The sequence below is a fragment of the Oryx dammah genome, unplaced genomic scaffold, assembly GCF_014754425.2.
Source record: "Oryx dammah isolate SB20612 unplaced genomic scaffold, SCBI_Odam_1.1 HiC_scaffold_21, whole genome shotgun sequence".
NCBI lineage: Eukaryota > Metazoa > Chordata > Mammalia > Artiodactyla > Bovidae > Oryx > Oryx dammah.
This window is the reverse complement of record NW_024070205.1, coordinates 22,568,451-22,581,307: the sequence shown is the minus strand read 5'-3', so window position 1 is coordinate 22,581,307 and position 12,857 is coordinate 22,568,451. Positions and strand designations below refer to the sequence as shown.

The window sequence follows — 12,857 nt, the reverse complement described above, 5'->3', positions numbered from 1 at the left end:
AGAGGAGGGTCATTCATCGGGTCCACTCACCCCCAACAATAAGTATTTCACACATGGCACCTGGAGGCGTAACCAGAGCCTAGCTGTGCACAATATGTCTCACCTGCTGGCAGGAAATGACGCAACACTTTGTGTCAGTGGTTACAAGACATTACAGGGCACATAAGTGTAGTGGCTTACCTGCCAAGTTTGTGTGAATAAATAAGCCAGTTTCCCGGATGCCCCGCATGGGTCCCGGGGGCAGCATCAGCGTCTACCAGACTAACAGCAGCGATAAGAGACAGTGCACCTCATTATCGCAGGAACCCCGGCTCTAATGGTTATGCAGACATGCTCTGCGGACAGCTCCCTTTGGTCGTATTTATTCTGTAGCAATTGTTGTTTGAGGCAATAAAAATAATCATTACACATTGCCAGCAAATTTACAAAGTCTGGGCAAGGTAGTCAGCATGTGGCCCAATCGTCAAATTTCCATTGTCTTTTTTAAAATGACACCTGTTAATGCCAGTGGTTGTATGTAATGTGATAAGTTACACATTAAAAGATAAAATTTTTAAGAATTTTTAATGAAAGAATTTATTTTTTAATAATTTAAATTTTTTAAAAAATAATTTTTTAAAATTAATAAACAAGAGTCCTCGCAGAAACAGAGGACCAGCAGTACATATGCTTGACGTTTAGAAATCAGAACCCTTCTGTTATTTCTGAACACCTCAGGAGTCAGGGTTACTTTGGAAGATGTGGAATGGTCTGGAAAGCCAGGCAAATATAAACAGAAAAAAAAAAATACAGAAGGCTGCCAAGTGGCAGCTACCAATCAAGTATCCCATTATACATCACTGTCACTCTTCATGTCCAAGATGTTCTATAAAAAATAAAAATGGGGAAAAGCAAGGGCATCTGAAAGTCAGTGAAACTGAGTCTATTTTCCTTTTGGTTAAAAAAAAAATTCAAAAATACACCATGTAACAAAAAGTGCTTTTGCATATCTGGAGGTCATGATTTAATTGAACAGATTCCTGACTCCTCTAAAGACAAGGAAAGTGGGGGATTTATTTAAGCCCTATGTCTCACTAACTTTCACTCACTAGCAAAGAGAACATGCCTGGGAAAGCAGGGAGAAAGGAAGGAGTAAATACCAAAGGGAAGGCTGAGCTTCAGGACAAATTAGTTAAAGTGAGTTTGACTCCTAAGGGAGAAGAAAGGTTGAACTTTAGAAGAGAGACGTGGTCAGCAAATTCCCTTCCAGATTCGACACAAGTCCTCCCTGCCTTCCGCATGGCCTCATGACTGTCTAAACTCCTCAAATAGCTACCCAGCTCCAGAGTTCTTAGTAATCACCTCAGCACAGAACCTGGGAGAACATAAAACTGCCAGGCAGCGATGTGATTTACATGGCGACCTGAAGATGAAGGCAGTTTTTGCATTTATATTGGGGAAAACCCATTAACTGGATAATTTACATTTCCCTCTCCAATCTCCCTCTGGTGTGAACATTTCCAAGTTTTTGTCAATGTCCAGTCTTAGGAAGAACATTAACTTCCTTCATCACCACCATAATCATCAATCTATATTGTAATGTGAGGATTCTAGGGAAGTCAGCTTTGCTATGGAGATGGGCAGGGACATTATTCTAGTCTTGACCATCGTCAGCTTCCTGGATGCAGAACGCAAATCACTCAGGGGTGGCACTCAGGAGCCATAAAGCCTGCCCTGGGAAGCCAGCATCCAAGGAGTAACTCCCAAGATAGCAGGAAGACAGAAGTAAATTCTTAAAATGTCTAAGTCATGCAGTTACTTTGACAGAGAGTCCCAATGTCACTCATTCAAGTAATATCTTCCTGATTTAATTTTGCCATGTCCACCAACCACCTAAAATGTTAGTCACTTTCATGTTTTTAAACTAAAATTTACTTTAATTTTTTTGCTTAATCTGAATTTTTGTCACAAAAATCAATGAAATTATGAGTTTGAAATGCATTTTATTTTCTAATATGCACATTTTCTAATATATGCACAAATACTATATTTTTAAAACAATAGGCTGTGTACCACCTAAAAATATTCTCATACCAATGAATGCTAATTTCTTAATTTTGATCATTCACTACACTTGAGCAACATGTAAATTAGGAGAAGCTGAGTGAAGGATGTATGAGCATTCTCTGAATTATTAATATTTTTGCAACTATTCTGCAAGCCTAACATTATTTCCCAAAAATAAGTTATCATTTATTGGGCAGTGCTGATGAACAAAGTCCCACAGGTAAACAAAATGTCAAGTTTCTTTTCCTTTAGGTTTGGCTAGAACTTCTTAAAGTCCCAGTGGAAATTATGGGTTATTACAAGTTTCCACAGAGTATAATTTACTGTTGATGAAGTCTTGAGAAATTCTGGAGCATGGTCTCTAAGCTAGATTACTGGACTAAATATGAACAGTACCTAAAGCTGAGAACAAAACAGGTCAGGAGCAGGAGAAGAGTCCAGAGGTTTGGTGTTATCTCTGAGCTGGTTTAACCCAATGGATAACAGCCAGTGGTTTAGGGGCAACTGGTTCAGTCTAGAGGGGTGTGTGTATGCGCGCGTTAGTCACTCAGTGGTGTTCGACTCTTTGCAACCCTATGGTCTATAGCCCACCAGGCTCCTCTATCCATAGAATTCTCCAGGCAAGAATACTGGAGTGAGTAGCCATTCCCTTCTCCAGAGACTCTTCCCAACCTAGGGATCAAACCCAGGTCTGCATTGCAGGCAAATTTCTCTACCGTCTGAGTCACCAGGGAAGATCTTAGGAAGGTTACTGATCTCTCACGCCACATAAGGAATCCATTCAGGGTATAATGAGATTGTGCTTCCCTCCCACAAAGACATTTTAGATTAGAAAAGAATTTCCCAGTTCAATCATGTCCAACTCTTTGTGATCCTATGGACTGTAGCCCACCAGGCTCCTCTGTCCATGGGATTCTCCAGGCAAAACATACTGGAGTGGATTGCCATGCCCTCCTCCATGGGATCTTCCCAAACCCAGGGAAAGAACCTGTGTCTCTTACCTGGAAGACCGGTTCTTTACCACTTGCGCCACCTGTGAAGCCTTCATATCATATTGGTATGCTACACATGGATTACAGATGTGCTGTGATGTTCAGCTGTAACCCTTAGGGTAACTGATGGGGTCTAGTATAAGCCACAGTCCCTAAGCCATCACCTGTAGCCATGAGAAGACATGTATCGTCATTTTAGAGATTCTTGCCATGGAAAAGTTTGTGAAGCTCTGATCTAGAATCTTTCAAAATGCCTTAAATCCCCACCTCTCTGAGTCTCCAAGTATCTAATCCCCAGGATTGAATAGTCCAGGACCAAGATTTAAGAAAGCTGGATTGTTCACTAGATTGCTTTAATCTGAAATCAACTTTCAGCTATTTCTCTGGTGGCAAATGAAGTTGAAAACACCTTGGATTTAGAGTCTGTGTCTTAAAGTGGCTTGAACTCTTCCATGTGACTCTAAAACAATAACCATGCCCCTTGCATTTAGTCTCAAGACCGCTGGGAAATAAGCCTAAATTGCTTTAAATGTCATAATCTCTCAATCAGCCTCCCCTGTGACCTGTAGGTAATATAACAGTGTATCTTCCAGGCTCACTGTACATTCAAAACTCCAAAGAAAGTGACCAAACAAATGCACCTTTGAAAGCAACTGAGGCACCATGATTCAGAGATTCTTTTTTTTTTTTTAATTTGGAGGGTAATGTACAATGTTGTGTTGGTTTCTGTCATACAACAATGTGAATCAGCCATTAGTATACATATGTCCCCTGACCACTTTTCCTTCCTGATCTCTAGAAACTCCGGGCATGGCTGAAGGGCACAGAGGCCAAGCATAGGACCTCTAATTGGTAGGAGTTATACTGTGTGTCTGGGGAAGGCAATAGCAACCCACTCCAGTAGTGGTCCTGGATAGTCCCATGGACAGAGGAGCCTGGTAGGCTACAGTCTATAGGACTGCAAGGAGTTGGACACAACGGAGCACGCATGCATAATGTGTGTACAGCTCTGCTCTCCAAAGGAACCACAGAATACTCTTTGAAACTCAATAACAAACAGCTGGAGTAGAAGGGGGAGACCAGGAAACTTCTTTCATTCATTCATCAAGCACTAAAATATCGACATGTACCAGCACTAGGCTCAGAGGCTAGAAAAAACAGGCGTACAAACTAGTATGTTACTCTGTAGGAAGGACAGTAACAGAAGTATAACAGAAATGTAAACCAAGCACTGTCCCACTCACATGAAAGGTAATTAATTCTCCCTAGGATGCCAGGGTCAGTTCCCAGTTGAGGTGCCCTGTGAGGTAGATCAATGGTTCTCAATCATCTTGTCTCAGCAACCCTTTTCATTCTTAAAAATTATTGAGAACAACAAAGAGCTTTTTGTTTCGTGGGTTAAATCTATCAATGTTTACCAGTCTGAAAAATGTCTTGAGTATTTATTAGTTCATTTGAAAATAAGAAACTCACTACATGTTAACATAAACAATATATTTTAGGAAAAAATATTGTTTGTGATAAAAGGAACAGTGAGAGGAGTGACACTGTCATCCTTTTTTTTGCAACTTTTTAAACTATCAAGCTTAATAAAAGAGGCTTCTCATCTATACTTCTGCATTAAATGCACCACGGCATATTATTTTGGCTAAAGTATATGAAGAAAATCTTACCCACACAGAGACAAAGTTAGAAAAGGGAGGAGTATTTTCATAGCCACTTTAAAAGATTGTGGACAGTCTCTGACACTATAGCAAAACTCAGTAAACTATTACTAAAACTCTATATACTATCTTAAAGGTGTGCTGCAGTTTGGAAATAGAAACCATACATTCAACATTGTATTCATGCTTCAGCAAAAGCCATTCATTCCCATGTTGAAATCTGAACATACTGTTTTTATTCATTCATGGTTTTGAAACATTAGGCACTGGTCATTTCGAAAATATTGGCTAATGGGTTTACACAGATCTTCCAACTGTTGGCACATTTCATTACACAGTTTCAAAAACTCTCATTCATTAATAGCAGTTCTGGTATCCAGAGAAAAGTCTATAAGTATTGGAAAGCTGTCAAGTTCACTGTGCCATTTATGAGTGTTTTTAAAATAGTTTTTCTCTTGAAAGCTTGGACTTTACCATTAGCTACAAATATTGTCAGTCATTTTCCAAGCACACTTTGTTCATTTTCAAGAAAATGGCAGCCAAATATCTATTACAATTTCTATTACAAGTACCCAACTCTGAATAAATATAGCTTTCCTGCTCTTTCAGGCAAAAATTGTGGTACAAGACAAAGGGAAATAGTTTAGCTTCCAACTCAAAACAATCATGCTTCAGCTTGGAGCGTAAGTGCTATATTCATACTTCCCATTTTCAAGTTAGAATATTAAGAGGATATGTACTCAAGAGTCACTGTTTCATAAATTGCTCCATCTAGGATACCCCTAGCAAACCCAGATTAAAAAAAAAAAAAAAACCTATAGGTGTGGTGACAAGTGCAGTGACAGCTAGCATGGTTTGGTGTCAATGAATCGATCCCTGTTAAAGCATCTGCAGTTTGCAGTTTTTCCTACTACTGTTTATGTACCATCATCACTCACTGGAAAAGACAAATAATATGTCTATATTAGGAGGAAAGTAGTTTCCACTTCAAAAAGCCTCTGGAAAGGACCTCATCAACCCATGGGAAGATCTGTGGAACACTTTGAGAACCACTGAGCTGGACTTGAAGGCTCCACAGGAATTAGCCCATGAAGTTCAGGGGAACCAAGTTCAACACACATTCACAAAGGACATATTCCATGCCAAACTAGCACTGGGCTAGAAGCCAAGGATACTGAGCTGAATAAGAAGTTGTCTGCCGTTAAGGAGCTTATCATATCATGAGATAAGCAAACAGGGAAGAAAGTAATTTAGAATAATAGTGTATTATAGGTATGCATGTGAGAATACAGGAAAAGGGCAAAGAATTTAAAAGAATGAAATAATGTCATTTACAGCAACATGGATGGCACTAGAGATTATCATACTGAGTGAAGTAAGTCAGACAGAGAAGGAGAAATATTGTATGGCATCCCTTATATGTGGAATCTGAAAGGAAATGATACAAATGAGCTTATTTACAGAAACAAACTTAGAGAAGGAAGTTATGATTGCCGGGAGTAAGGATGTGAGGAAGGGATAGTTAGGAAGTTTGGAATGGACAGGTACACACTGCTATATTGAAAACGGATAGTCAACAAGGACCTATTGTATAGCACAGGGAATTCTGCTCAGTGTCACGTGGCAGGCTGCATGGGAGGGGAGTTTGGGGGAGAATGGATGCATGTGTATGTATGACTCAGCCCCTTCACTGTTCACCTGAAACTATGACAATGCTGTTAATCAGCTATACCCCAAAATAAAAAGTTTGAAAAAAAAAAAAAAGAGCAAAGAACCCTCAGAAGAGGAGGTGGTATCTCAGATGTATACAGCATACTGAAAAGAATTAGGGGGAAATTTTAAAGCGATAAAAATAGGTCACCATTCCCAAAGAAGGAAGTAGAGTTGTTGAGGTGACTCTGAGGTGTCCTCAATTTCCTTCTCCCCATCCAGTCTAGAATTTTGATTCTAGCTCCAGGAATGGGCCTTGATTAGCTGTCAGTGACTGGTTTATTGCTCCCGTCTTGATACAGGAGATTGGTCCAGGGCTGGGCAGGTCTGAGTCAACTCATGCCAAAGAATTGCAAGGAGAGGCTTGCAGGGGGTGTCAGGAGACAACAGCCTTCTGCCTCTTATGAAAGAACTCTCAGGAGCAACCCTGACTCTTCCTCCAGACATATTTCCATACTTTTCCATACGAATGTGATGCCCAGAACTGCTGCAGTCTCTAACCACCAGTCTAAGGACGTATCCACCCAGGAGGCCAGAGCCCACAGAACTGCAAAGACACACACCAGGAGCCCTGAAAGAAGTAAGCCTGGTGGCCACTTTTACTGACCGAAGTCTATGGATCCTTTTTATCATTTACATCAATTTCAGTTTTCTCTTACTTGCAATGGAAAAGTTCTAAATTAATATGAGGATAATTTGAGATAGTGCTAGTGATAGAGGAACCAGATCAAGGAGTACTTTGCATGCCTTGCTAAGAATCCTGAGCATCTCCAGCAAATTCTAGGAGTTATTACAGTATTGCAAACTGGGAAATAATAAGGCTTTTGAAGTTACCACCAGCTGATTTTGGAAAAACTCTTTCTACTTTTATCCCCAGGCTTCACAGGCTTTCTTTAAGTTTTACAAGGCACCTTCCTATCTGTAAGGAGCTTGTACAGTATCCATGGAAAGGAGGAGACAATTTCATTGAAGATCAGCAGTGGCAAACGCAACAGTGGGCCATCAAGATGAGAATAGCAAGAGTATTCCTCAGATTAAACGTTAGTGGCAAATGGCAACTTCAATGCAATGAAGCAGATAAGAAGCCAAAAGCCATTGTGATGAGGAAGAGACTAATAAAGTACTCACTAAGAGGGTACACAAGTAAATGGATGATTTTTTTAAGATAGGAGAGACATGAATATATTGATAGGCTGGAGGGAAAGCTCGAGGAAAAAGGAGAAAGAAAAAGTAAAACGCTATAAGAGACAAATGAAAAATACAGCGAAGCCCCAGAAGAGGCAGAATTCTAGGTTCTATAAGGACAGGATTGTGTCTTTTTCATTTCTCCTTGCATCCTGAGAACTTAATATCATGACTGGTACTTAAAAGCTGCTCAGAAAATTCTGGAAATTGGAGATGAGAAGCTAAGAATGAATATGGAAGTAGGTCTACACATTTGAGAGTTGAGGTGTACAGAGATTATGTCTGATAGCCTGAATTTTTTTAGGTAAAGCATGAGGCAAGGTCTTATGCTAAGTATAAAGATGTATATATTAAGTTGGGAGCTTAACTGTGTTATTAAAGGTTTGAAATAGTCACTGAGGGCAATGAAAGAAGTCTATCAAGGACGATAAAAAGTAAGCAGTGTTTAGAACCAAACTAGATTAGAACCTAGATATTTATAGTACCACAAATCCATGCAAATGGGAATATTTATACAGAGATCTCAGCGCTCAGTGCGGGGGCAGAAGTAAAGCATGTGGATCAGGAGAACTGATCCACATTTGGACACTTAACTGGTAGATGGTACAGAACGACAAGAAGCACTGAAATTGAGGGTTCTGATCAAAAGGTACTTCAGGAAGAGGAGGAGATGCCAGAAACATGCTAATAGACGTGGAGAAAATAAAAAGATCAATGCAATGGTGAATTGCAAAGAGGAAAGGTCAGTCATAGGGAAAAGGAGCGCATGAGAGCTGAAAAGAAGATGCTGTGGTCTGAATAGGGCCGGCTTCAGAGCTGAGTTCTGGGGACGAGGGGTTGTGACCGTTGTCATGGGTGAATACAGTGGGAGTTTTGATGGTCAGTGGAGCTGTAGGATCAAGGAATTATAAAACAGGATGTTGGATGTACTGTCCACATCAAGCGCTGACAAACTATGGTCTGGGAGTTACTTGCTTACTTTTAAAAATAAAGGTTTTGGTGGAACACAGCCACGTCCACTTATTTACATATTGTCTGTGGGTGCTTCTCTCCTACAAAGATAAATTTGAGTAGTTGCAATGGAGACTATATGGCCTGAAAAACCCAAAATATTTACTGTCTTGCCCTCTAAGAATAGGTTTGTTGACCTGGGTCTACATGGTTAATGACATGTTCTTGGGTAAAGAGAGCAAAACCAGAGGGGGTAAAACCAGTGGTGGAAGTCTAGGAAGCTGATAAGTGGAGACAACTAGGAAGGGCAGACGGTGATGAACCTGAAGATGTGTCCTTCCAAAAAGGAGGTGCTTCCTGAAAGCAGTGTGGAATTGTATGGGTCTAGAAGGATGGTAGTTAACTGTTTTTGAGATCCTTTTGCCAAAGACTGCTTTTTTCCCCACCACATCTTTGCCTTGTCTTGCCTTCCCTTCCCTCCTCACCCCTGCTTCTCCTCCTTCCCTTCCCCCCTCCTTCTTCTTCTCTCTCTCCCTCTGCCTCTCTCTCCCTCTCTCATTTAACTTCTCTCTCTCATTTAACTCAAGCACAGAACCACCCACCAAAGATTGCATTTCCCAGCATCATTTCCCAAGATTTGATTCATGTAAACAATGACATGGGAAAAGGCTAGATATGTGCAGTTTTTGCTTCATTTGCTTAAATTAAAAAAAAAATACACTAAGAAAATTGTTACTCTGAACTCATGCCCTTCTCCTTTGTGTGAGCTAAAACACACAAGCTGGTGAGCCTCCTTTCATATATAGCAAAGATAAAGACCTGGGGATTTAAAGAGCAACAAGAGGAAAGGATTCTGGATTTCTGCACAACTGCAGGGAGGGGAGCTGCCCTTTCCCACTCACCTTGGAACTGTCACCATCTGACAGTAAACTTTTCTTCCTTAAGTCCTGTTTGTAAGGTCTCTTTGTTCCAGAAGGTTAACTCCTTCCCTACTTACAGTACGCCCCTTTAAAATCTGATTTAAGCTATAGACTCACTTTCCAGGGGCTTCCCAAGTGGCACCTGGTAAAGAATCGGTGGTAAAGAATGTGTCTGCCAATGCAGGAGACTAAGGAGATGCAAGTTCAATCCCTGGGTCCAAAAGATCCCTTGGAGAAGGAAATGGCAGTCCACTCCAGTATTCTTGCCTGAAAAATCCCATGGATAGAGGAACCTGGTGGGTTCCAGTCCATAAGGTGGCAAAGAATCAGATGCAACTGAGCACGCACTCACTTTCCAAGAAACTGCACTTAAGATCTATACACAATAGACTCTGGACCAAAAGTGGTCCTAAGGCTATACAGAGGCATCAGTGAACAAAACAGGAAATGGCCATTCCTCCCATGTGCTTGGGGAATATTCTGAGAAACTATCCAGGAAGTATCCACTTTTCGATAAAATTGCCACTGTTTGTCATTGCACCCTTTTAGGTTATATCCCTGATTAGTGCTACTGAAAAGAGTCATCTAGAGGACACTGGGAAGGAAAGGAGAAGGGATACGGGAAGTAGAATAAGGTCAAGGCACAGGATAGATTATGATGGAGGGAAATAAGTAAGAGCATTTTAATCCTCAGAATTCATAACTGGGGAAAAGTAGATATCTAGGGGAGAACAGGACAATCTGTAGTCATCAGTCAAGGCCACTAAAGGTACATAGACTTTGCACAACTCCAGGTGACGCTGCGTGGACGTAAATTTCAGTGGGAATGGTGCCTCATGGAGCTATATATGTGGATTTACTGTGAGTATTCCCTCACTACCTAGAATTATAAAAACTGCCTAGGAACTGGCAAGAGTAAAAGAATTCACTGGATACTTCTTTGGTTTACATGCTCAGCTTCATAGCCCTTCAATCAAAGATTCTCAACATTGACATAAGTGCCAAATGTGACCCTGTACTTCCTTTCACCCACTTCGGTTTTGTTGTTCAGTTGCTCAGTTGCATCCTCGCAACCTTATGGACTGTACCACACCAGGCTTTCCTGTCCTTCAACATCTCCCAGAGTTTGCTCAAACTCATGTCCATTGAGTCAATGATGCCATCCAACCATCTCATCCTCTGTCGCCCCCTTCTCCTCCTGCCTTCAATCTTTCCCAGCATCAGGGTCTTTTCCAATGAGTAGGCTCTTCACATCAGGTGGCCAAAGAATTGGCACTTCAGCCTTTCTATTTTCTAGGGCTCGTAATTTCTTTTCCAAACTCAGAATAAATACCCAGTCAGCAGACTAACTCCCACCATTCTCTGAATCTCAACTTAGAGCATTGTCTCTAGAAGGAGTTCCCTATTATCCTGTCTGATAACAAAGTAGTCAGTTCTTGATTCATTCATTACACTCACCATATTTTATGGTAAGATTACAAAGTGATTAAGATTACAAATTCCATAGATAATTTCAATGCTGTTTAAATTATTCTAGAGCAAACAAAGATGGGAAATTTGAAAATTATTTTTATTGAAAGTGTAATTATATCAAACATAAAATTGATGTGTCTATTAGTTACTCAGTCGCATCCAAATCTTTGTGACTCCGTGGTCACAAAGTATGTATCCACCATCCATCCAAAGTATAGATCCACCTGAATGTATCCCACCAGGCTCCTCCTTCCATGGGATTTTCCAGGCAAGAATACTGGAGTGGGTTGCCATTTCTTTCTCCAGGGGATCTCCCCAGTCCAGGGATGAAACCCGTGTCTCTCAGATTTGGGCATACTCTACCATCTGAGCCACCAGGAAACCCATCATAAAATTGATGACCAATCCTGAAAAAGGTTATACACACAAAGACAAGAAAACCTATCTCACTTAGGAATACTGATGCAAATCAGTTCAGTTCAGTTGCTCAGTTGTGGCTGATTCTTTTCGACCCCATGGACTGCAGCATGCCAGGCTTCCCTAACCATCACCAATTCCCAGAGCTTACTCAAACTCATGTCCATTGAGTTGGTGATGCCATCCAACCATCTCATCCTCTGTCATCCCCTTCTCCTCCCGCCGTCAATCTTTCCCAGCATCATGGTCTTTTCCAATGAGTCAGTTCTTCACATAAGGTGGCCAAATACTCATAATAAAATATAAGCAAACAGAATCCAACAGCACATTAAAGGGATAATGCATCATTTACCAAGGAAGAATTATTTCATGAATGCAAAGATAGGTCAGTATTAGAAAGTTTATTTATATAATGTATCCTTTTAATAAATCTAAGGAGAAAAATAATATGATTATCTCTCTAGATACAGAAAATATAACTTTTTAAAAAAAATTATCAATAGGGAAAAAACACTTAATTCTCCCTTAATATGGTAATTTTTACTTACCTTAATCCAAAAGCCATTAACATAATTGCGAGACAGCAGTGCTGTTGCCATTAACATCAGGAAAAGACAAGAATTCACATTATCACATTCTTTTTTGACCTTACATTGGAGTTACAACCAATGCAATTAGATAACAGAATGAAATTAGAGGTAAAGAAACTGAAGGAAAGGATATAAAATTATCAGTATTTGCATATGATATGTCTATGAAGCTAAAATATTCAGAAGAAGCAACTGAAACACTACTATGATTAGAGATTTAGTAATGTAATAGGGGTTGAAAATTAACACAAACATTAGTAGCTTTCAGATATACAAACATAATTGTTGAAAAACACACAAACACACACACACACACTTTGAATATATATATATTCAAAGCTATGGACTTTCCAGTAGTCATGTACAGATTGAGTTCAACCATAAAAGGCAGATTACCAAAAAATTGATGCTTTTGAACTGTAGTACTGGAGAAGACTTGAGAGTCCCTTGGACACCAAGGAGATCAAACCAGTCAATCCTAAATAAAATCAACCTTGAATACTCATCAGAAGGACTGATGAAGCTGAAGCTCCAATACTTTGACCACTTGATAAACTTCCCCTAAGACTTAAGGCGTAGAAGCCAAAAATAAATAATCATTAAATTACATAAAATTCAAAAGCTTCTGGAAAACCAGCCAACTAAACAAAAACATAGGTAATATCAGAAGACATACATATGCATCCACTTGAGAAAACAATTTCTCTATAATCCATATTATAATCAAAGAGATAAGTGCCTCAGGATTTTAAAGTGCTGCTAAAAATGCAAAGTGAAATAATAATGACATATCACTTTATACTTAGTAGATTGACAAAAATTGGAACAGTGGACAATGCCAAGTGTTGGCAGGAGTACGGGGATGTAGGAACTCTCAAACACTACTGATGAGAATATACAGTGGGGCAG

The 12,857-nt window shown here is 40.0% G+C and overlaps 1 protein-coding gene across 1 annotated transcript in view; it reads right to left on the bottom strand.

The window, feature by feature from the left end:
- The window catches only part of ASTN1 (astrotactin 1), a 359,002-nt gene that overhangs the window by 335,532 nt on the left and 10,613 nt on the right, over positions 1-12,857 (bottom strand). The gene's annotated exons all lie outside the window — the stretch shown is intronic.